The sequence below is a fragment of the Sparus aurata genome, chromosome 15 (assembly GCF_900880675.1).
Source record: "Sparus aurata chromosome 15, fSpaAur1.1, whole genome shotgun sequence".
In the NCBI taxonomy this organism is placed as follows: domain Eukaryota; kingdom Metazoa; phylum Chordata; class Actinopteri; order Spariformes; family Sparidae; genus Sparus; species Sparus aurata.
The window spans coordinates 6,326,431-6,353,046 of NC_044201.1; the positions used below are offsets into that span (position 1 = coordinate 6,326,431).

General features: G+C 46.4%; 1 protein-coding gene across 6 annotated transcripts in view; it reads right to left on the bottom strand.

Moving 5' to 3' along the window:
* Positions 1–24,796, bottom strand: part of zmiz1a (zinc finger, MIZ-type containing 1a) — a 108,483-nt gene extending 83,687 nt beyond the window's left edge. For 2 of the 6 annotated variants that reach the window (XM_030442056.1, XM_030442061.1), the window contains exon 1: positions 24,504–24,796. The gene's annotated coding sequence lies outside the window, so the exon portion shown is untranslated. The remainder of the gene's footprint in view (positions 1–24,503) is intronic. The other 4 variants (XM_030442058.1, XM_030442057.1, XM_030442055.1 and 1 more) reach the window with 3 other exon arrangements.
* Between the last annotated feature and the right edge of the window lie 1,820 nt (positions 24,797–26,616).

Genomic DNA, 26,616 nt, shown 5'->3' on the forward strand with positions numbered 1-26,616 from the left:
TCCGCTGATACGGATAATGATAATTACTTGCTTCTCAACGCGATTTCACACGTTTATATTACGAGACGAAGTTCCTGACCTGTAGTTTATGTACACCTTTCCACGGTTCTGATAAGGTTTGCGATGCTAAAAGTCTTTGCCTCATCTCTGAACCATTGCAAAACACGTACTGTAAGTGACGGTTGCGTTGTTTTCCTCTGAAACTGTACAAACAAAAAGTGTCCACGCACACACACACACACACACACACACACACTGACATGTTTGGCTCTCCAGTTGACCGATGTCTTCTTCCCTTTTTCTGTGTTTGTTGGTCGATTGCAAAACCAGCTTTCAAGGTGCAAACAACCACCAACTGTGTCAAAGTCTGTAGACTCTGCGCTTGTTAAGTCATGAAGCAAAAACGGCTTTTCTCAATTAACGGCCGATAACATACATTTCCTAACATTAGCTCAACAGTTTAGTTCCTTTCTGATAAAGACGCTTATTTTACAGTAAGGAACACTTCATTAAGATTGCCGTTTAGGCTGATGGATCACATTCAACACACTAAAATTGTGCTGTTACTTTTAACAAAAAAGGCAACACGTCTATGAACAAAAAAGAAAATACTTCACCAAGGACTGTCATTTATAATCACATACAAACGGATGAAAGGAATAAAGACTATTTTCTTTACATTACGTGTGACAGAAATGCACAGGAAGAACAAAAAAATATGCGCAGACAGTCGATGTCAGTGACCGTGAGAGGATCTAAAACTAGATGAGTGAACTGCTTTAGCACATACTTGTCTGCTTGCACCTTGGCAGGTTATCTTTTGAAAGCGCCATGCCTGCTCAAAATCAAGGTAAACACACTCCACAGTCGAGTGCTCACATTCAAAGTTTAAGATACGGAAAAAAAAAATGACCAAAATTCTTTCCTTCTCAGGACTGAATCTAAAATATCTCCTCTTGATATTCAAAAACAATGCATGGATGGTTTCAAAAGAGGGGGTACGTGTATGGAATGCCCCCCCCCCCCCCCCCCCCCCCGTACGCCTGGACACCTGCTCGTTCATTTAATCCACGAGACGAAGGGAGCACACTGGAGAACATACTGTGTGAAGAGGGGGTTGACTTTGGACGGAGGCCAAAAAGAAGAGGACAGGGCGGAGGAGAAACCCATAAATACGCAGGGAGGCGAGCAGGTGTCGCAGACAAATGTGATTTACGGGGTCTACGTCCCGCACTGTGCTGACAGGTAAGCCTATTAGGTTGATATTACCCAGCTATAACACGCACCGATGGACCCTCTTAAAAACGTGTGTGTGTGCAGCGAGTGTGTAAAGGTTATGGGTTTAAGAGGAAGATTATTATATCCGATTGTTAAGCTGGTCATACATTAAATTCTGGATATTCAATTATTATGTTAAAGCATCGTTTTTTTGGTTTTTTTTAAGGTGACGTCATTCAGCCACCGTACGAGAGAGCTGCGTTCCGCTTCCTCGAGGTTGATCATTGTTTTATTACCGCCGAGGATAGACTGGATTAGAAGAGCAAGACCGGGTAAATGACATCGGCCTTCAAAGCTGAAGAAGTGCGAGAGGGAACTAAATAGTGAGATGGCGAGCGCATTTTCGGCATATTGGAAACTGCCGGGGAGCAATCACCGAAGAATGCAAACGTTTATGAGAAAACTCGACGCGCTAGAACGTCGGGCGGAGGATCTGCAATCGAGTTTCGCTTGTAATGCCGCGCGCGAGACACGAGGCCACGGGAAAATTGCTACCACTTGAGCGGCGCACTACAGATGGTGTTGAGAGCAACACAGCACAAAGCAATGTGTTCCTTAATAATGTGGTGAATATTGCAGGGAAAAGCTGAGTGCTTCGTACTAGCTTCTGCAGACTCTGGCTTTTTTTTTTTTTTTTTTTTTTTTGCTCCCCTGTCAGAAGTGTGAACTCTTTCATCCCGGATATAAGAGGCTGCGGTAAAATCCTCAAAGAAACTAATCGTGTTAAATGAGGTTTGTGTCTGTATCTATGACTTTCTGAGTGTGTGTGTGTGTGTGAGGGGGGGGACTAAAAAGTCCTGTCGCCTATGAATCTAAACTCTGTGTCAACTCTCCACTCGAGCCAGACGTCTCCTGTTTCGTTTTACTCTTAACACTTCAATCCTGGTAATCGTATCTGATGGTGTGGCTGCTCGTCGGCTGAGGTAAACCAATTTTCTGCGCAAAGACTTTAAAGTGATTCAAATGCTGAAGATGACAAAGCCCAAGTTTGCCGGTTAAAAGCCCTTAACACCGCAACGTTTACTTTAGCTTCCTGGGATGGGGGGGATCCTAGTCTCAAGCGACTTCTCAGCTCATACAGACAGACTCGTGCACACACTTACATACTACACACACAAACACACACACACACACACACACCTTATCATCCAAGGCTGAGGAAGCAGCAGCGCTATAAAAGCCGACCTCATCTCCTTAAAACAGGCAGGGCTGTCCCTGGGCGTCTTAACACAACTCATCAACTGTTAAACCAGAGAGAGAGGCAGAACAGTAAAAATCAATGCCCCCCAACGCGGCAAACAGCAGTCGATGATGTTAGGTGGAAGAGGTAAGAGCGAGAATGTGCAGCAGTGTCTCGAGAGGTAAGGAAAAAGCGAGCAGGAGGGAGGGAGGGGAGGGGAGGGGAGGAGACCGTCCGCACTGAAGAAAGCAGTAGGCTAATATATGTAATTGATGACCTCTATGCAAATAGAACAACTCTAAAAAAAACCAGAGAATGCAATTTAAAGCGGCAGAGACTCCGAAAAATCGATTGGCGCTGTGAGTGAGAGAAGCCATTTCCCTCCAGCCAAGATAAAACACTTTACCAGGAGCTGTCAGATACTTATCAGGAGGAAATTAGCAGAGGAATACCATTTTCCTAAACAAACAGGTCAAGTGTTTCTTTCTCCTCCTCCTGGAGTGGTCTCTCGCTCTCCCCTCACCACTCTGATATCATCGTCTGTTATTTCCTCCTGTTTAAATGCCAGCAGTGAGGAGAGCTGGGGCTGCGTTCCGCTCAGATCATTTGTAATAAAAAAGGAAAAAGACAAGGCCCTGTGCGGCGGCAGGAGCAGGTTGCCGTTTGAAACGGGAGAAGATGAGGTCTCTCCAGTTCAACCCGGCTCCCAGGAGCAGCCCGAGAGGCCTGCCAGCGCCCGCACGTACACACTGACGCAAGTCCGTCCCCAATCTCCATGCCAGATCTCACCAAAACAATATTTGCGTTTTTTCTGGCCTGCAGTCTGTGTTCCTGGCTCAACAGAGGGGGGGGGGGAAGAAAAACGAAAAAGAAAGAAAACACACACACACACACAGAACAGAACACAAAGAGATGTGTCGAAGGCAGCAGCCCACACAAGACAGCCTCGTCGGAGAGAGGAGAGGGCAGCTCGGCGTCAACATCAACACCGGTTCTGCAGTCATCGCTCAGCAGGTAATTATGATAACAACGTGTTCCCTCGGCAGCTTCTCTCTGATTTAGTTTCCGAGCACTTACCCTTCCTAAAATCTCCTCCCGATAACATCTGATATGATTACAAAGTCAAGATCCTTTTCAAGGAGCGCCCACTTATGTGCCTCTAATTTGGTGTATAGTAACTCTCCCTCTTGTGACTACTCGGTGATGCTTCTCATCTCATTGTGTATGCTTAGTTAAGACGTTGAGGTTTTCATAACATTTTGGAGAACGCCATGACACAAATGAACCTCACCTACCAACGCCATCTGTTATTGAGCGCTCCGCTGCCTGCTATTACCTTCAATTGTAAACACAGCCTAGCCCACACGGGGGGAAATACATCATTTCACTGTGTCTGTTATCATCCAGTTTTAACAGTGGGAGTTTGGCCCTGGATGGAGTCAGCAAAGTTGACCCTGTGATTACCTCTGCGATGCTGCATTTTCCTCGGCTGTCATCGCAGCCGGCCCCTTAAACAGCCAGCGCTGCTCCGCGACGGGGCCAGGCTGTTGACATACTGAAGACATTTAAGATAATCCCGGAGATGTCTCTGTGTTTTCCAAGATTACATCTTCAAAGGGGAAGCGCGGCCGGCAGCCTCTACTTGAAAGGGAGGGAGATGCGGAGTGCTCTTGTTCTGAAGGAGGGGGTGGAATAGCTCAAGAATGCAATCATGGTTTTGGAGTGGAAGAAGGCCTGTCCTGGCTAGCTAAGCTGGCAGGAGGGTGAGAGGATAGGAGGGAAGGGGGGAGGGGGGGGGGGAGTGGAATCAGGGAGAAAACACACCTGTTGGATGGGACAAAACACGGGGAGGTAAAGAAAGGACTCTCACCTGTGTGACCTCACAAAGGCTGTAAATCACACCGTTCATCTGTGGCCCGGCCCTGCCTTTTATTATGTTTGGTATGCTGACACGTCGAGGTTAAATGGTTGGGTTAAGAGGGCAAAACACGTACAATAATACGTGATATTCGCCTACAATGGCATTACTTTGTTCAAACATACTTTTACGAAGAAAAGTCATGCGTTTCTCTGGTTGCCTACAGTCTTAGTCCATGTCCACAATAACGTCGATACACTTGTGTTTGTCTATGCCTCGGTAACAAACAGCTGTACAGTCTGTGGTAACAGTTGTAATTTCCTCTGTGGCTCTGGAGAAGCTTTCTTAAGCATGAAGAATAACCCTGATGATGTCACCGGGGTTATCTCTGTTTGTGCTTGGACATGGCATACTGATGGCAGAAAGCCTTCGTTACAAACTGGTGCTGTTAGATGGAGAGATGTGGGAATCGAACAAACAGGGGAAGTCTAACGAAAGAAGTTATTAAGATGCATTGTGGGAAATGTAGGGATCAAGAGTTGATCTTGATGTCTGAGTGTGATATCTTGGATGCATCCTCCTGTAGTACCACTTTGTTTTTCAACTGTCCAACAGGGTTATCCAGTGGGCTGCTTTTCTAAACCAGGTGCCTTCATTACCCACAATGCCACTGAGTGACATCACTGGAGGTCATTTATCAGATTATATGCAGCTTCTTCTGGAGACACATGAGGTTTCTATGCTACTTTTGTGCACATTATGCATAGGAACTCTGGAATAGCAGTAAACACGGGTCAATCTTTACATTTGGTGGAGTTGCACTTTACCTACGTTTCTACTGTTGGTCATTTCAGTGCAGATGCCAAACTTTTGGAAACAATCTGAAACGAATGCTAGTGTATGCTAGCATAAGTATATGTGACAAAGTGCGATGTTTGCCAAGTAAAAAGAAGTTAGAGTTCTTAATCCCTGCGGGGGGGATATGTATGCTGCATGTGACCCATCCTGACTATTTAGGACATAGGAACTTCCTGGTCCCCAGGCGCTGTACTGTGGGTGCTGCAGCTCCAGTTATCATGACTTTACTCCGGCGTAACCTCCTGACAGTTCTCTCCCACAGTGTGGTTTACATATTGCATCACCACAAAGCTTTTTTAGATACTTTGCATGACATTTGTGGGGAGCTGTGAGCTGCTGCTGGCCACTTTACATCTCCAAGCGTGAGCCAAAATTAGAGATGCTAAATGATATGTGTCACACACACACACACAAGTGGCTTGGGGATGCATTAAGTAAAAGCAAGAAGTTATGACTCATATCGGCAACAAATGTCAGCAGTGACGTCCTCTGTGGCTGCGAGCACCTCTTAATGACTCATGGATATGTCGGCTAATGCAGTTCTGACGGACATAGAAATCATTCAGCAGAGTCCTTTCTGCCGACTGCTGAACAGCATTGTGTTAACATTAGCACTAATTATAGGACAGGAGTGGGAGAAGGACAGAAGACGGGGGAGAACTTGTGAAGAACACAGAAGTAATAATAGCAGTTTCTACTACAGTATCAGGCAAGAACTGAGCCTTCGTCGCGCCTCCGTTCTGCTCAGTCCTTCAGCTTCTCGGCTGGCTCTGTGACATCATCACTGAGTCAGCGACCGGAGCCCAGAGCCGGGATCAAAAAGCACAGAGTGAGGTCTGTCTATTATCTGCTGCGCATACTGTACGCCATGAGAAGGCACAAACACCCAGACAAAGAGGCACACAAGACGCACAACCACCAGGAGGCTATTTTTGAGCTGCGGACGGAGGAGAGACGGAAGAAAACAAATATGTCATCAGCAGGAGGCCGGGGCCGAGTGGATGAATCAGTTGAATCATGATTGAGTCTCACGGGGAGGAACTTATTTTAGAGTGTGCGCGGATAAACAGCGACGGCAGCGCAGACAGACCAAGCGGCAGCCTTATGCACAGCATCCGAGGCGAGCTCTGCGGTGGGCCCCTCCTCCGTCCCTCCAGCCTCACTAGCCACGTTTGAAAAATTAATGCAGCAAACTGACAACACTAAGGACCTCCCTCTCTCTCTCTCTCTCTCTCTCGCGCTCTCTCCCCCCTCCCCTTGTACCAAACAGGATCAATTACCAAAGCAGGGCTCCACTCAGTAGCGCTAAAGAAACAAGAGGCACTCTCCATCACAGCTGTGTGCGTGTGTGTGTGTGTGCGCGTGTGTGCGTGCGCACGAGCAAGTGTGCAGGCAGGCTTATGATGAGCAGAAAGAGGAGGAGGAGGTGGTAACAGTCTGTTTGCTTCTCTCTAATGACAGCAGCAGAGTGGATTAGTGAGCCTCCTAACCCATCAGCATCACTCCTCCCAGTAAGTGACAGAGCATGTAAATAACCGGTTGTGGCCACTAGCAGGAGGAAAGAAAAAGACGGAGACGGGGGACAGAAATAAGCCGAAAAAAATGCGCGTTGTGTGGACGCCTTTTTTTTCCCGCGCGGCTTCATTTGTATGCAGGTGGGGATTTTGCGAGGAGTTCCATTTCTACAACATCAGCCAAGTTATTCAAATGCAGCACATGTGACTGGAGAGGATAACATAAAGAAAGGCATCAGCAGAAATGGCAGCGGCAGGCAGTAATCCCCCGGCCAGGCCACTTGTGTTCGCCACGCAGGCAGGATGCGCTGTCAGTGGCAGCACCCATACGGGCCTTATCAGTGGCAGCCATAGGGCTCCTCTAATAACCCTGCTGATGCTCCGCGCTGCAGGGACAGACAGGGGAACGGACAAACAGACCGACAGGCAGACAGGTTTCACTTCCACACTTAAAGAGAGCGCCAGGTATCAGCCTGTGCTTGTGCGCGCGCGTGTGCGTGTGTGTGTGTGTGCACAGACCCTAAGTGCATTTACTCATTTCCCTCACTTTGCAGCGTGTAATGCTCTGACAGCTTCATACGCGCTGTCACTTCACCTAAATGCACTCCAGTGTTGACCGCCCCCTCTATTAACCCCACACACACGCGCCCGCGCACACACACGCACGCGCACATTTTGCATTTACGACAGCGCTGTCTAAACTCGCGCAGCCGCTGCGGCCCCCAGTAGGAGCATATCTGACTCCAGCATCATTATCGCCATTCAAAAGGTCAACCACAGTGCTTCCAGCCTCTTCTTTGTGATTTATGCCTTTGTGCCATTACCTCTGTTCACATTAATCTCCATCTGTAAATCTAATCAAAGCGCCTCACCATAGCAGCTCCTGGTGCTCGCAGGACAAGAAGCCATGGCCGACGGGGAAACAGCTTATGTAAATACGCGCCGCTGTTGACACAAGACGGGCAGCACACGGTGCCTCGCCGATCTGGGTGCAGATAAGAACAGCCATCACTTTTATTTCTTGTTACTTTTTCATATACTGTCAGCGTTCTTCTCTATCTTTACATCCCGTCCGTTTGATATACTTTTCATATCTCCGGGAGCATTTTTTCTCACTTACCTCACATCAGGAGACAGAAGTTACTGAGCAATGCAGACACAGTGCTGTAAGAGTCCATTTGTAGTCAATGAATAACTAGAATATTGACACCAGCAAATGAGGGTGTCACTCACGATGACACAGAAAGAAAAAAAAGAGAGAGGCATTTTCTAATAGAGGCGCTGCCAAGCGTGCTCCGCCCTTATGTGAGCCAATAATCATTACCTTCAGTGAGGCTCCACGGCCAATTGAAGGGCCATGAAATCATCCACTCTCGCGTGCCTTGAAGCAGCCTCGGAGCACTTTGAGCAGAGTGGCCGGACGCGGCTGCCACATGCAGCGTTAAGACTTAAGCGGGTCTCCTGTGTGGGAGTATGGCGGTGCCCTCTGAGAGAATTCCCTTCCGCAAGGGGATGATGGTGATGGGAACCTTGGCGATGACACAGAGAAGCCCGCGGGGCCTGTCAGCTCGTTCTCCAGGCTGCAACTCAGAAATCAGCACTCGGCTCCGGAGAACTTCCACCGCTGCACTGACACGCACTCGTACACCGGCTGACACGAATCTCCAGCAACACTTCAAACATCCACTCAGTCCCTCAACATCATACTCGACATGCGGCGCGTGTGAGAATCTTGGCATGAAGGCGGGCTGAATCATTCGAGCTATTAAGCGAGACACTCTGTGGCACACAACCATCTCCAGATGAAGCCTAGATATGCCGCAACGCAGAGATGTTTTAGCTGAAAACCAGCTGGACCGGGCCGAGAAGAAAACCTTTATCTAATCTAGCTCAGGTAAACCATTAATAAAACATAAACCTGTGATAGCATCAACCTCGGTTTTATAAATGATGCCTTAGAAGTCTAGAAATCCTTTTGACGAGCAGATAACAGCGACAAAACCAACGCTAATTGACGCAATCTGTTGTGAGGATCACCTTTAAACAAGCCCCCCCCCCCCCCCCCCCCTTCCCCGGATGAGGAGAGTTTCAAGGAATCAATACACAGCCTTAATTCCTTTGACAGATATTATCAACTCAAGTTTTCAAGATGGTGACTGATATTTTATGTGCCACCAAAATGCAAGGAGAGAGCTTTTAATAATTGATGGCGCTGGAGCAGGGAGATTTTTAACCGCTCTCCTCCTGTTATCAATCATTAATGGAGTTTCCATCAAAAACACTTCAACCCCTCAAGTATCAAATCTCTCTTGAAGGTGGAGGGCCCGGCATTCAAACATCCCACTTAATCAAAGGGCACACGACATGCTCCCCCCCCCCCTTCTCTCATTTTCGCTCCCTGCAAATTAGGATAATAACAGCACAAATTGCAAAATTGTTCACAGCGCAAGTGTAAAAGTAGGCAGTTTAGCCGAGGTCTTCTTGTGAGTGATGAGGGTTAATGGGAAAATTCAAAATGTTTAAATCACAAGGGGGGGGGGAGGGAGGGGGGAAACAGCCTGCCAACCAGCCCTTTCTTTCCCTCTTTCCCATGTATATGAGAGCTGTTTAAAGCTCGATCTATCTATCCGGCTCGCTCTGCTCTGTAAAGCTGCAAGGCCTGCCTGGTCAAAGTCATTCAGGACACGATGTGCATCAGTGACACTCACAAAGAGCCATAACACTGCCGCTACCCTTTAAAAACAACCACAAGGTTACACACAGCGCTGCAGCAACAACACACACACACACACACACACACACACACACACACACACACACACACACCAGGGGCAGCTAGAGTTTAATGCTTTGGCCTGACTTTAAGGGATCAGCCAAAATCCTTCCATCCTCAAAGTCTGACACCCAGCTGGGGGTTACATTGTGTAAAATGTACTTATATCACTGCAGCATCTCCAACAATCCCACAGCCTCACATGCCACGCGCTCATCACACACACACACACACACATTCCAGACTACACTGCGCCGCGGCTAAGTGATCGCAAAAATGATAGAGTATTCCTAATTACCCATCAAGATGGTTTTGACAGTGTTCTGTGTGCCAGTGATCAGTGTCGTGGCGCAGCGCCAGCAGCGACTCGGTTCTGTTTGATTTGTAGCTGCAGCTGAGTAGCGGGTGGTACACCGGGACAGAGCTGCAGTGGCACTCTTTCACTTTCTCTCCCTCTATTTCTCCTTCTGTCACCCCCCCCACCTTCCCCCTCCTCCACCCTCTTTTCTCTCCCCCACCACACGTATAGGCGCACACGCACACACTCGCACTGTCCTGTTTCGCTGGTCGACCTTGCCTGTCATCAGTATAAAACACCTTTTTCCAGGCTGCTGCATACCAGGCGCACAGAGAGGACACTAAGAGGATTCTGTCGAGAGAAACTTCTGAGGAAGAAGTGCAAAAGAGAGCAGGATGCCTCGCGACACAAGGCTCTCGACACCGACAGAGACATGCTTACATATAGTGCTGAGATGATCAGTTGCTTAAGGGATTAACAGACTGAAAGAAAATTCATCGACAATGACTGATAATCTGGGCACAGCGGTGCTCTGAGATGCTAACGTCAGCTTGCTCACAGTGACAATCGTAACATGCTGATGTTCAGTTGCTTTAAGCTAATGTTTGCTAAATTAGCCTTAGTCTAGCTCATTAGCATGCACTCGTTTGCTGATTATGACACAACGCAAAGTACAGTTAGGGCTGAGTGGAACTAGGGATGCATGAAATACTGGCATGTCATCTGTATCAGGTGATAAGCGCTTAAACATAAAATATTGGCATCTGCCTGAAATGATCCCCATAAGCACCTGCATAAGCACTGGGCATTCTTCCTGGGGTCCTCCCCACACACAGTCACTCACATTTACACACACTACAGCCACATAAACACAACCAACAGCGAGTCTTATCAAAGTAGAATTTAAGTTCGTACAGGAGAGCATTGTCAACACCGTCATCCTTTCAGTTAACACAAAATAATAAATCATCCACAATTTCTAAAAAAATAAATAAAATCAAAGCAAATTTAATTTCTACACGATGACAAATAAATCTAATGAATCATTTTAAATTTTACTTTCTTTTTATGATTGACCAGCCTTCACATATCTGATTCCAAGAAAAAAAAAGTCGACCAACTTGAATTGGAAAATATTTGCATATCTGATATTTTAAAGACTTAAATATCACGCATCCAGGATGGGAACGTCGTCGACTTTGCAGGTATCTGTCAATAAATTAAAGTACTGGACAGTGAGATTTTGACCCGATGGAGAAGATAGAGGGAAGTTAACAGAAACATCAAAGTTAATGTCATTCTTGCATCCTGTAGGACTCCTTGGGGTCAGAAAGTTCAGGGTCCTGTTGCATATTCTTAAACATTTTTAAGTTGAAACCAAAGAGGTGGACTGATGAACAGAAAGACCGACATGTCACTAGCACGGCTAAACATTTCAAACAATCACTGTTTTCAACTTCTCAAATATGAGATTTCTCTAAAGGCAGTACTTTAAGCAATGGGAATCTGTAATAAGCAATTTCCACTTTTCTAACTCAAGTGTTTTAAGATAAAATTATGAATCAATTTATCAAAAATCAACAGCCTACTTGCAAACAGCATATTTGCTTGTTGCAACCGTCCTTAGAACCCAAAACAGCTATGAAAGATATAGATGTGGAAGATGTGCACACACTGAGGTAATGAGATACATTGTGACAAATGTGACAAAATAATACACATCAAGGTGAATGGGTGTTACTGAGCACAAACATGAACCTATTAAAGAGTGATTTATACAGCGTAAGCACACTGTGAGCCTCGGCGCTGTAAGTGAACAGAATTAATGCACAGAGCCAGCCAGCTAATATTTGCTCAGTGAATGTTATCTGAAATTTGCAGCGTAGCTAGTTTTTTTTAATGTCTTTAAAAGTGTACCTTGGCCGCGAGTTTGTCTGGTCATATGTGCCGTTCTAATCGGAAACCAGTGCAGCAGCCTGGTGTATTAACTCACATTATATAATCTCTTCTTAATATGTAAACAGTTATTTCAATCTTACTTATCTGCACTTGAAAACGCATTGACATTCACATCAAGAGGCCATCGTGGGCTTGGGGCCCAGCCAACTAAGTGTCACAGGTCAATTATCTTCCAAAAGATAAGAGCTGTGTCTGCCATTTATCTCATCTCGGCCTGATTTCAATCTCAGGGATTTATACTTGGTAAACAAGATGCGACGATATTCATTTTGAAAGGGGACAGGCGTCATAAAAGGGAAATAATCTGCCCGTCACACGTGCTAGCCTTTTACTTTTGGCCTCTGCTGACTCGCATGTGATGCACTGAATCAAAGGAGTCACACTCGGTGATACAGGAGCTCTGTGACGCTTTGAGTTCATCAAATGGGTCTGCTGCTTTATCTTAAAAGGACCATACTGTTGGTTTCGTAGCATGGCTCCAGGTCTCAGAATCGCTGCCCACATCTCGGATCACGCTATTCAAAAGGTGGTGTGCTCAATGACGGCTGAAAACAACAGAGCCAATCAGAGCTTTGTATTGAGAACGAAGACCTCATCTCATATCGTCAGAGCCGGAACAATACAGGTTGTTCAGGTTGGTGTAAGTCGACTCAAATTACAACCCTTAAATCTGGAAATTTCTTAAATCAACGGTACAACCATTAAAGGAGACATAAAGTGCAAATTTTTATGCTCATCATTGTATTTTGGGTCATTGCTAGAATAGGTTTACACGCTTAAGTGTGAAGAAAAACACATACACTTTCTCATACAGTCCGGCGCTGCACTTCTGTATTCCCCCTCTGTCTGAAACGCTCTGTTTTGGTTCCTGTCCCTTTAAGGCACCCCCCCTCCCCCCCAACTCAGTCTTCTCTGATTGGTCAACTCACACATGCCTGACTACAGCAGAGCAGCTGTGCTAAATAACTGACAAGCTGTTTCAGCAGCAGTGTTTTCTGTGCGAGAGGAGTGCCAGTCTGTGCACACTGACTTTTTACATGCGCAAGAACCGATATATAAAACCCTGAAGGAAATGACAAACAATGAAAAAGCGTAACACGTCTCCTATAAGTGCTGACATCATACAGAATAAAAAAGTGAAAACAAAATGACGATCAGTCCTGATAATCAGGACAGTGGTTTTGATAGCATGTTGAGCCCCTTCACTCCTTGACAAATTACATCCAACTATTTTTAAAAAAAATCCTTTTTTCAACACTCCATCACAGAGCTGTTGTAACCTTCACGCCTTTTTTTTTTTTTATCAAAGTTGCTCCAAACTGTGTGGTATTTTAGTTGCAAAATGGGATCATTTTCAAAACTCTCCAACATCTGAGAGCTGACAGTCGAATGCAGAAAAAAGCACTGACAAGCCGTGTTGTCGGAAAATCAAGTCGGGAGACATGGATGTGTGCTTGCGGTTTCAGTTGTTTCTTGCTTTATAAAAGGTCGCGCTCGAATCGTAGATGTTGGAGCATCTTCAGAGGCGCTGACAGGAGGAGTCTGTCAGCGGCATCACTGCGTTCAGATGACACAACTTAGCAACTAAATACTGCATGTACTGTGATAGATTAGCTATTGCAATCAAGCCTCTGCAAGTTAAAGTTCATGATTTAGTGAAATGAACAGAGACAAATGGAAGCCTAGGAGGCGGTGTAAGTCATTTGTAGTTTGATTGTGCGACGGCATGCGGAACACCGGTTCGGCCCTTTGATAATGACGGAGCCTCACTCAACATTTCGCATTTCGCCATGAGCGTCTGAGCTGAGCATTCACCAGCCTTGTCACTTGGCATGAACTCACCTGTTCTCGAACAAAAAAAATCTACCGGTGCAACACCAATAAACGTCAAAAACCCTGAGTTGGATCAATACGCAGCCATTAATCTCTCAAGAAGGTATGTGAAGTATCAAACTTGGCAGACGCCGCGTATGTCAATCCACGGTAACACTCGCTCTAACACGAGCGAACAGCCGCAATCAACGCCCTTTTATTCATTCTGTCATTGGTTTTGTCATTAATGGCGCTGCCCCAGGCACAGAGATCCAGCTTAACTGTCAAAATCCTCCTTTCAGATCAGCTGCACATCACTGCGGCTGGCGAACGAGCTCGAAGCGAGCGACGTATCGCTGCTCTCTGCACCTGCGAGTGGAAAGACATGGGACGCTGCCAGCCCGCTTTGACTTAGTGCTGCAACAGTCCAAATGACAGACGCTCCGCATACAGACAACAAACAGCTTAATACCCTGGCGTGTGCGCGGCTGTGTGCTGTGTGAATTTTAATGAGAAAAGACCAAAAAGCGCAGAGACGGAGCTCTCAGATTGTCTCCCATGGTGTCCGGACTGGAGACTGCTACTCTTCATGACCCCAATGCTTCGAGCCACACAGATCGGATCAGGGACACTGTGCGACAGATGTCTGCCCTGGCGCTCTGTTCCAGGCATGAGTGCTGCTGGCACACACACCAAAAGAAAAAAAAAAGGGGGGGGGGGGGGGTTCAAGAGAGAAACAGGGGGAGCAAGGAGGAGAAGATGGATGGCACAAGAGAAAAGAAAACAGAGGGGAAGAGGAAAACAGGAAGGAGGTGTGTGTCTGCCCTCGGAAGTCGGACGTCAGGCCATGCAGGGACGAGATCCACTCTGTCATGTTTCTGTCAGACAGCAACCAGCTCTGCTGGAGAGTGACACTACAAGTTTAGACATACCTCAAGCAGTGACTCCCACCCTCCCTGACCCAGGGGAGGAACAGGAGGACTCGCATGCTCTACAGCCATCGCCATTAGTGCACTTTTCAAAAATCAGTTCTGAGCAGGCAGGAAGGCTCGCTGAATAATGAACTTGTCGGAATCTACGGTTAAAAGGCTGATGAAACTGAAAGAAGAGAGAGTTCAAAAGCCGTTGAAACGCAACACATGACCTCCGCACAATGACTCTCCCACTCCACTTTTGGCTTTGAGGAACGAAAAAAAAAAAAAAAAAAAAGCAGACGAGAAGATGGGAGCTAATTATAGCCTCACAGCAGGATGGCCAGAAACAAACTTGATTATCATCATCGTCAAGAAGGCACAAAGGAAACCTGCTGCCTCCCCCCTTCCACCACAATCCAATAGAGAGGCTTTTAGCCTTCGTAATGATTTACAAAGTGACAAGTCAAACAGATTTACTGTGACAGCCTGAAAGGGACCAGCACGAACACTATCATTGCTCACGTGACCAGACCTCCAAGCCCTTCTCCTATTCCCCTTTCCTCTGCCTCCTCGCCTCCTCTCCACTCCCGCCCGTTCCAGGGGACAGCAAAGAATGAGGCTGGCTCAATGAAGGCAGGCAACAAGGCTATTCCCCCCCCCCCTCCCACCGCCCCCCTCCACTCGCTCAACACGAGCCCCCTTCAAACGAGAGGGAAAAGGCTCCGCTTTGTAGAAGTTAGTTACTTAAAGCGACAGAGCCCCCTTGATAAGGATCTGGTCACGGAAAACTTGTGGCACGGACTAAATGTAGATACCTTTGTACAGTTTTAACACCATTACCAAAGGTTTATCAGATTTAATGAGCCATGAACGTGAGGCAACATTTTCAGCCTGCTGGAGCGGCTGACAGCGTTCCTGCAGAAGCCTTGGCCCCTTCCAGCGGCCATGACGCGCTGCTGAAAACACGTATTAACCTGAAAAAGAGAGGATTATTAAAAATGTAAAAACAGGCAATAGTTGCACTAGCTTATCATTATTAATAATTTGGGATAAAGGAGGTGCTGGCTCTGCTTCTGTTTTCCATCCATATTCAGTGGAAGGTATCTTCAGTGCCCTGAGTGACAGGATCTACATTTGACTTTCATTTCCGTAGCCCTGAAATATGGAACAAATTTTTGTTTGAGTAGCATCGGTCCCTCCAGGCCCTGAGACGCTTTGCCTGGTGCAGTCATCATTTTTTCTCTTTCTCCCCCTTTCCTTTTTTTTTCTTTCTGGAAGGTGAAAAACACCTTGACTGTTTCCAAGCTTTGAAAACAGAGCCACCCCTAAAACCATCAGAGCTGGCGGCAGAGAGATGTGTGCGGAGAATTCTCAAGGAGCAGAGACCCCCTCGGGCTACGCAGATTCAGTTTCCCCCTTACTGGCTTCCAAAAACAAAGGAATTCCAGAGAAAATCAGGGCAGGACCTCACCCCAAGCCAACGCTGCTGCTGCTGCTGCTGCTGCTGCTGCCCCCACCTCTCTCTCTCTCACACACACACACACACACACACACACACACACAGCACAGCAAAGGTGATTTCATGCAACCATCAATGAGACACACCTCCTCTCTTGTTATACAACCATGTTGATTTGATATCCGGGGAGACGTGACAAGGAGGAGAGGCTGCGGGTGTGTGTGAATGTGCGCGTGTATGGTAACACACTGTTTGGCCTGAATTCATATTTCACAACCACGTCTGTCTGCTGAGGGTGATGTTGTTGACCATCACTATTCAGACTGCAGCCTCACATATTAGCGGGATATTGAGCTACAGCCTCAAGATGTCGGTGTTCCCCCCCCCCCCCCCCCCCCCCCCCCGACTCCTCCAAACGTACGAGTCAAACATGAAACGTGTGATGTCCTCACGTGTGTCTTTAACAATGTCAACGCATGCCATTCAGCTTCCACTCAGCTCCCACCGGGCAGCCAAGTAAAGGTTACAGGATGGCTGCGAAAGCAATATATGGCCGAGATGTGTAATAACCGCATTAGCTGCTGCTAATGTCTTTAATCTGAGGTAATGGGTAGTTGTTGGGACGGAAGCAGACGCACAGGAGCTCGTAACATGTTTCATGACTTCCTTCGACTGGATTTACTACTTTGAAATTGACTGAAGAAATGTGGATAAAGAGACCGAGTTTGGATGTTTTGGAAAGAAAAGTTAGCCAGTTAATTAGCAAAATGATTAGTTGCAAACAGCGGTGTAGCAAGAAACCAGTGCTGACGATATATTCGAAAAAGTTAGCTTGCTAGCAAGTGCAATTGTTCTTCATGAACACTTTTTGTCCACTTGTAGTTACACAAAAAGACAAACAAAAACACGCAGTGAACAAGGTGAGAGATGAATTTCACGGATAGCAGAGTAAATTCTTTTGGCTGCGATAATCGTCTGTTGAAAATCTAATATTGCCACATCCCTACTCCAAATAATCTTTCTTATGGTGTGTTAAGAGTACAGACAAGACTATTTAAACGGAAATAAAACAAGTCAAGAGCCACGCTAGCAGCGATGTGAGGCTGCGCTTCAAGATAAATGTTAACCTCAACCCGCAAGGTAGGTATAGCCCAGTGTTTGTACCAGGTTTATCCTCTTGGTATATTGTGTTGACAATCAGACTTTGACAATCCATCCAATGTTTCCCTCAAAACAACAAAGGAAAACTCGGAGAACCACACAAGTCATTAGGATTCATCATCTGGGAACCATGAATGTCTGCCTGTGCACCATTTCAATACATCTAATAGTTGCTGACATATTTTTAGCCTGGACTTAAGTGATTCAGCATGATTCAATGAAAAATGTGGGAGTGTGTCAGACATGTTTGCTGCACAGGCCGTCCCTCTTCTTGTCACTTCAGGCATTGAACAGTGTTTCTGGAGCTGCAAACCTCAGGTATCAGATGAAGATCTGATGATATCCACCCTGTGCTCCTCACTCATCTCTAATAATGTGGCCACTTACACAAAATGTATGCTGCGAAGGGCCCAAGATCGGAAAAGACTTCATCCATCCTCGATCAAAACAAATACTGTCTAAGTTCAAGAAAAATGATGCACTCTGAGCGTGTAAAATCAAAACCACCCTGCTTTGTTTTCCTTGGCACATAATGTTTGAGAATAATAACCCAGCCTCCTTTAAAATCATAAAACACAGGGACCCTCGCTGTTCTGTCAATAATGTTTGGCAGATAATTAAAGAGCCCTGGGAGACAATGATAAACATTGTTTAGAGGCTGATCCCTGGCAAGCGCCAAGCAGTGTATCATTGCTGTCTCCGGAATACACACGATTAGCCCGCTCTCATTACTGATATGATAAACGACGGCTTCCACCGCGGCTTTGGTTCGCTGGGAGGACGTACTTGTAACAGGAGGGAGATTAGAAGGGAAAAAAAAACGTGGTGCAACACATTGGCCCTGTAATAGAACAGGGATAAATGAGAGAGATGGGTTATCTGCAGATAATGTTTGCGATATTTTGCAAAGTCAGGTCTGCAGCTAGTTATAGCTCTTACATCCATATTTTCCCTACATTGTTGGGGTCACCGCTTAATAAAGTGGACTTCTTTATTTGTTTCAGCCCCGCCTCCTCCATCTCACCCTCTCCTCTCGCCCTGTGAAGTTAATGCTGCAGCTCGGCCACGGCCCACCAGCCCGTCTCTCTTTACAGTTGGTGTATCCACACAGAGGTTTAAAATATGCCCCTTTATCTGAGCCGCCCAGGCGGGAAAATGAAAGGGATGTCAGTCCTTAGAACCCTGGGAAAGCGCCTGGCTCCAGCCGCCAGTGTCAAAACCGAGGGGAGGGCACCGAGCGGGCAAACACGCTGCACACAGTAATAGACTCTTTCTGTCGCCGAGCAATGTCGGAAAGCCGGGAAGAAAACTGTCTTAGCGGGGCAGTGGAGCTCAAGATTACATGCCAATATGATTTGAGGGGCTCTCCATAACAACCACAACTGGCGAAAAAAAAAATCAACACCTAGCGTAAAGCCTTCCCCCGACGTCTGCTTATTTGCATGCACCTCTGCGAAGAGAAATGAAAGCCGCCGTTCAATCATCTACCACGTTTCACCCTTTGCACTCTCCGCATGAGTAAGAATTAGTGTTATGTGAGAGCAGATATTGCGCGGCTCCCTCTCCCCCCCTCATAAGAGCCGAAGAATAAAAAACGCTGTCCCTTTGCATTAGTAAATCCTAGTTAATTCACTTTGTCGGAAAACAAGGAAGTATGTATCCCTGGAGGCCATGTTGGAGACAATTCGGCCGCCTTCAGAGAATCTCTGCCATCACTCTCCGTCTCCCACGCAACCTCCGCCAGAAAATCAACATCGCCGCGCACTCGGAGAGACAACAGTGCCGACTAGACAAGAGACTGTTTATAGCACAAATGATATTATAAACACAGCTTGTGGCGTATTATCTTTAGAAAAAGATTCATTACAGCCTATAAGCTTGGAAGATTTGTGGCGTGCTGAGAAGAGGGTGACTAAAGTGTATGTGAAATTAATTCACGTAATCTGAAATCCCCTTCAAAACGCACTGCAGTCGTGTGAAAACATAACAGGTTTTGACTTATTGACTCAACCCGGCGGGCGCAGTGCTCTGCCGGACTGGTTCGCCTAATACCTGGCATGAACTCAAGCGTCGGCACAGGCTTTGCACGGGAGGCGAGTCGGAGCGGCGGTCCTCCCCTGAGTGGCTGTCTGGCAAATGTGAACCCATGTGGGACGCTGTGTAAGGTGTGAAGACCTCTTGGAGGAGGCTGGAGGAGGCTGGAGGAGGCTGCAGCAGACTGCGCCGGCTCGCAGGCGTTCTCCGGTACCAGGAGAGACGAGGCAAACACCGCAGATCAGTGCTGAAACCGTAAACCCACTGACCCAGCATGAAGAGGGAGAGGGGACTAATTAGTGACTGTACTTACAACTCAAAAGGAGAGAGAGAGAGAGATGAGGAGAAAGGACGGAGGGGGGTGAGCACACACACACACACACAGACACACACACAGAGACACACACAAACACACACAATACACACAGAGCACGCAGTTGGAGGATGAGGACAATGAGTTTGTTTAGCTTAAACAGGATTTACAAGCCAAACAGACACACGCCAACGCCACTCACTCAGACACATACTATCTATTTTCCTCTCTATCGCTACCTCTGCCTCTCCTCCTCGACAACACAGACACACAGCCGAGACAAGGCTCTGTGAGGATTTCATCAGCGGTAAAGGGAAGAAGAGAAAAAAAAAAAACAAAAAAAAACAGTGAGGGTAATTGCTTGCGATGGTGAGAAGTCTTGAGTGCAGGCGGCAGCGGTGGGCGAATGGATGGATGGATAGAGGGAACATTTTGTTCCTCCTGTGCGGGCTCGGGCTCTCATATTGTTCCCGGTGAGGCCGGGTGTCATTTATGATTCAAGGGCCCCAGCCTCTCGACGGATGGGAACAGGACATGGCCATTGTGACGCCCCCTGCACTCGTTTCTCAAAGAACATCAAATCAAACATGCATGAGACGGTGACAGGGGCGGGCCGGCAACTTTTCTCCCCTCGCTCTCTCTGCCTCTGCACTCTGTTTTCACTCTCTTGTCTCAGAAAAAAAAAAAAAAAAGCACTTAGAAGAGGACTGCGTCTCCCTGGTGTTGGGGGAGCTCAAGGTTGAAGCGACGGCTCTTCAGAAACAGGAGTTAAGTTGGTGTTTTGCCTATATTATAGCACTTAAACAGATATCTGTCTGCAACACAACAACTTATAAAAGACGTGCTTCATGCCGCTCTAATTACGGAGGACTTGCCTGAAGGCTTATAGGAGGTGCAATGTGCCTTTTCCAAAATCTTTATTTATTCAAGGAAGGGTTTCGCCGAGTGCAAACGTTCCTGAGCAGCACCGCCCTGTCTCGCACGCCTTAAAGTAAAGCCCAGCGCAGCTACTGTTTTCTATGGTCCTCAAACATTGCTGCCTGCTGATACTCTACTGGCAACAGTCGAGTGTTTTGTTATCATGATCATTATGAAGTAAACGTTGATTGCACAATAACGGCTACAGAGAAAAATAACACCGGTGACGTTTAGCAGCCCGCCGCGATTTCTATCCGCTTTTCATGTCTAAATTACAGACCAAATAACTTCATAAACTCGCGCTTTTTTTTTTCCCCCTAATGTTGCCAGTGCTGTCTGTAGCTGGGAAAACAGAAGTGATCCAGCAACAACAACACCACTTGGAAAATGTGTGCGTGTGACAGCTGTCGGTTTACTCTTTGAGTCTCAACGTAGGGCTGCATAGGACGGTAAAAATAAAAATAAAAAGGGAAATCACAAGGCGATGACGTTGACTGACAGCGATACGATTCATGATTAGTGGGAATGATCAGTTTGGCATCAGATTTCAATTACAGCAACACAGTGCTTAGTTATAATGCTGTTACCTTTATTGAAAAAATACAGTTTTGCAATTTATATACTATACTTGCATACACTGTAACTTTTACATATTATGTTAAGAAATTGAATTAAAATGAGTGGCGCTGGTTCACCTGGGCGCACCGGTGGAACCGATGTGAAAAACTGGCCTTGCAGCCCTGAACTGTGTGGCCCATGTCGAACGCAAAAGGCGGCGCTTCATTCACAACAATTCTCCTTTCCCAGCCACCTAAGGAGTTAAAAGCCGACCATGCTTCAGCCACAAGCCGAACCACAGAGCAAGGTCTTGCAGCTCGGGAGGACAGCGGTGACAGGCATGTGGCATTGAGGTTTTCTTATCCCTGCAGCTCATGCTGGTCCACTTTTGGCTCGCTACACCAAACTGATGTCATCGCAGTCAGTCAGCAGGATGATGAGTTACATCTGCTGGGCGCTTCATTTATTTCTCTTTATTAGTTACACTGCATTTACCAGGTCGGGGCGAGAGCTTAACTGCAGACTTATGGGTAGAATTACAACAGTGTTTAGGAAGCAGTTAAGTGTCTGACACGAGGGCACAACCTCAGCTCTAACGTGAAGCAGTTCAAGCTGCAACTCCCTCTAAGCGCTTATTCTGAAAATTAGACTTTTAAAATGCTCTGAGGCAACAGAGTTTTTTCCTTATTAAAAAGACCAAAATAGGCACATTCAAAAAAACAAAAGGCTCAGACTAGATGAAAAGTGCTGCCAAGTTGAACCACAAGTGAGACGAGGGGGGGGGGGGGGGGAGGAGAGAGAGAGAGAGAGAGGGGGAGAGAGAGACAGAAACAAAGGCTGACTTCTGCTCGGGACACGAGTGGGTGGGTTTCGGGCTGACGGCGAGACACCAGACTACAAGAATCCATGTCAAGTGAACAGGCAGCAAAGTTATTTCACAGCACTCCTCGAACCAACACGGAGCAGCGAGATGAAATGTCAGGCTGTCAAAACATTGATTAGCGTCGGCCAGGTTTTTAAGCACTTGGCAGGCTGCAGCTGTGCCGGCACGCAGTAAACAGCGGCGGAGACCGCGCAACTTGGTAAATTGCTGAGTAACAAAAAGCTAATTACTCAGACACAAGTAATTAGTTGTTTTTCCCTGTATGTACTTCTAATCAGCACTAGCTCGCTGCTTCGCAGAAGAGCAAAGACAGGGAGTGAGGTGCGTTCACTGCCTCTCTGGGAACAATCATTCTGAGGGTTCGGAGACCAGCTGCAGGTGTTGTGTGAATCTGATCTACAGCGTGAAATGTGTGATGTAACCTGTTGCGGCCCGTCTGATCTATCAAAAAATGATTGAGTGGTAATAAAGAGGTGTCGTTAAAAAGTTATTAAAGCTCTGATTTCTTATACAAATATATTCAAACGGCCACAATGGCTAACGCTGCGGCTAGAAGGGAGGAATCGCCGCATTCTGTCCCGTTGTTTGGTTTCAGGGAACAAACATATTGTTGCGCGTAAAACATACGTCCTCTTCTCTCGAGCTGCAACTTGTAGCGCTGCCAGTGCATGTGCTGCCTCTCCGTCTCGCCGCTTTCGCTATTTTCGCGGCGCTTCTCCGGCGTCACCTCCTTCTCGTGGCCAGACTGTCCAGCCTCAGCGAGCGTTTCTTTCATTTGCACCCAGCCAGCGCCTTCTTCGAGAGCCTTAAAAAACCCAAATTTGATTTCAAAGTGAGTCTACTGGAGCCTTTAGCCTGTTTAGTGAATCAGACACTCTTCTGTCTTGTCTCACAGTCTGGCTGGCTGGCTGGCTGGTTGCAGTGAGGCCCCATGAGGGACAACAGAAGGAAAGAAAGCTCACACACACACACACACACACACACACACGCACACACTCACACAAACACACACACACACTTCCAAGTTTCAAAAACAGTTGCAGATGGCTTTAATTCCTCGCCCTCTTTCTTTCACAATTTATCAGGTAACCCGCTCTGAGCGAGCGTGCCTTCTTTTCACGCTTTGCTGAGATGACTTAACACTGCTGCGGTTCGTCAGAAGGAGGGAAAGCATAAAAAGGAGGGGGGAAAAAAAAGAAAAGTCGAACGGCACTAATTAATGTGGTGCGGCTGACAAGTGTTGCTGCTGAAACAATTTCATTACATCACCAATTTAAATTACCAAAGGAAGGAGACACTGGAGGGTGCACCCCACCAAAAGCTGTTTACACTCTTTCTCTCTCTCTCTCTCTCTATGTCTCTCTCTCTCTCTGAGCGGACACAATAACAGGAACACCTGCAATCCAATGCAACACTCCTGCAACAAACACTGACTGTGGCATTTCTAAGGAAGCTGCAGCTTTCGGCTGTTTGGGGGATTGGTTGATCGACTGCTGCTGGTGACGGTACATCCTTTTGCCCGCACCTCATCGTACCTGCACGCTCAGGCAGATGCGTCTTTAATCACGGACAAGACATTGTTGAACCTTTCTTTTGGCATCACCAGTCCCGCTCCCTTTAACTTCTGCGCCTCGCTACCGAGGGTCCTTCCCTTTCCTCGCCCCCTTCCCCAAAGTTGAGCCTGTCCTGTAGCAGGGTGCACTGTAATGAAAGAGCGGCAGTCTCCACCTCCTCCTCCTTCTTCTCTTTCCTCCTCCTCGTCGGGAGCCCCCTCTCCGCCTCGCGCTCTGCTCCCCGGCTGGCCTCACATCCAGATGGGAGGAATTCTAACGGGGAGGGTCCGCCAGACTTGAGGCAGGAGGCAGCTCATCCACAAGTCTGAGAATGTGTGTGTGTGTGTGTGTAGATGGACTCATTTGCACTAAGGCATTAAGGGTGCAGTGAGGGGCTTCGGTGCATGTAAATCAATTGTCTGAAAGAAGCATTTTACAGTGCATCAAATTCATTCATCTCTCAGTTTGTGCTGTCACGGGCCCCTGAGGGTCCCTGTGACCTTACAGCTGGGAGTCACTGATCTTTTGAATGATCCCCGAGAGGATCCAATCAGTGTTATCAGTGCATCAGGATGGGACGTCACCGCAGCTGCGTTGCACGGTGTAGTTTCAAAGAGCCCAACTGTGACATGTTGACATTCCTGCTAATTGCATTACAACAGGTAGCCGATGACAGCCATGAAGGGAGTCAACCAGCCCGGTCACACCGCTCGCTGTTAGCTAAGTGACACACATTCTCAGTTTAGCATCAACCGAGCCATCAGCTGATGGACCGAGACGAGACGTTCACCCACACACACACACAAACACAGACCTGCTATCACTCAGTTACTACTACCACCACATTCCTATCTCCACATAATAGACGCACCTATCTCCAAATAACCCTGCAGCCCACACTGATTTGGCCATTTCGCTCCAGCGCAACTAACACAAGACGGAGACACGGGACACACGCCGGGAAACAACGCCGCGTAAAGGCGCTCCGTTGCCGCTCACGCAGCCGCCGTCTGACCCCCTCTGCTGACACGAGTTCACCAGCGGCTGTTAAAGGTTTCCAGGAGGTCACCCTATTGTTAGCAGGTAGTGTCCGTCCAGCGGGAGGGCAAACCCCATCTTGAGCGAAGCACACGTTCAAACCCCGCTCTGCAAGCACAAATAAACCGGGCGCGAAACTTACTTTCAGCGAGGACCTCGGCGTCAGATCCGCGTATTGTTTCTCCAAACCTCGTGTGTACGGCGCCGCTCCTCTCGCTCGCTCCCTCCACTTCACAAAGACGACGCGAGAGCCCCGGAGACGGTGTGAGTGACTGACTGAATCAACTACCGTGGAGCACGGCAAGTTGAAGTGTCAGATTACACTGGCTATTCAGTTACCAGAGAGAGCCGTGCTCGGCGGTCGGTGCGAAAACGCGACCTAGATTCCCGCGGAAGGACACCGAGTGTGGAAGGTGTAACTACACGCTAATGGGCTGCTAAGAGCACATTTCACACTGGAGCGGAGCGCGGCTCACAGCTCCGGCTATTGTCTGCTCCTGTGTCATTACAGGGCTGTTGCTTCAGTGCTGCCTCCTGGAATCAAACCTGTAGTTTGCAGTTTATTCAACAATCACTGTGATTTCTTTTCTTCTTCTTTTTTTAAAGCTGTTAGTTTAATGATAGAATAAACTGATGTAAACACTTGCATCAGTGCTAATAGCTTTTCAGTAACAACATTAACAGCAACAGCAATACAAATGTACTGTATAATAATATATTAATAATGATAAATAATGATAAGAACAACAATCATATAGTAATAACAATAGTAAAGTAGGCTTTGAGAAATATTTTTCTATATGTTAATGATAACAATGATGATGTTAATGCGTTACAGTACTAATGTTAAGGTCAGTAAATAATGAAAAATACCTTGTTTTCATTGGAATACTTCCACAATTCAAGTGTATTGACTTTAATATTCTATAAGCCAAAAAAAATCACCAGTATTTGAAAGTATTTTAATAGAAAACCTGGTACTGTTCACTTTTGTCTGACATTAATGCCATTATTATTATAACATGTTAACATTGTTGCTGATATCACTAACATTTTGAAAAATATATTTTTTGTAGCCTAAATTATTATCATTATTATAATTGTTTTTATTGTTGTTGTTGTTGTTGCTGTTTTTACGATGAGTATAGTCATATTCCAGATGGTGTTGTTGTTATAAAGTGTTTCATTATTATTATTATTTTATTTTTTTATAACAATGATAATAATATTAATAATACATTCCTATTCCAGTTGTTGTTGTTGTTGTGGCTGTTGTTGGTAATGGCATCACTGATAAGCTATTGCCATTGAAGGGTCATTTAAAGTTTGAAGTGTTCAGTTATTTTTTGTTTGAAAAACGATTTAACCAAACTATTGTTTATCAAAATATGAGCTGGTTAATTGTATGCCAGCAGATTAATTAACATATCATGAATAATCATAATAATCATTATAATCATAATAATAATAATAATAATAATAATAACAATAATGTTGATTTCTTACTAATGGAATTAATTTCTTAAAGTTCTAAAATTATTAATAATATTGTAAACAGATAATTAAATGCCTAACAATAGGGTTTCTAGAGATATAATAATACTGACACTAATCTACTCCTAATAAAAATGTTATTGCTAATGATATAATAACATTATACTCTGATTTGTTTAACATTTCACCTCTAACCTCCCATACCCGTGTGAACCTTCGCAACCTGCCGCGCCGCTCCAGCAGGTCCGCAGGCGGGGCTCCGTGTTTTGCGGATGGCCGGTCTCCGGTGGAAGCCTCGGAATAACAAAGACGTGTTTGAGAGCAGCGGCAGGCTGGGCTGAGCGGTGACGTCAAGGAACAATGTCTCCCCTCCATAGACACGCACACACACGCACGGCAGCTCACACGCACGCACGCCAGCCAGCACACAAGCTCTTCCCTCTCTCCTCCTAGTCAGGCAAGGCTGAACTGGCCAGAGGGAGGGCCGCTCAGCTCGCAGTGCATCAGATAGAATCACTCACTCCTCATGCTGTGCCTGCACACAGGATTTCTTCACTGGGTTTTGGGGGGATTTTTTTTTTTTTTTCTCACAAAAACAAAATAAGAACAATGGTGTGGCAGATCAGTCACTGCAAATAAACCATCATGCAACCAAAAACTAGGCCTCTTCACAAACACTTTATTTCCTGTGGCTGATAAATTTAGATACAAGATCTTCAATGGAGGTGACGAGATTAGCGCCGCTGAGAGGTAATTCACAA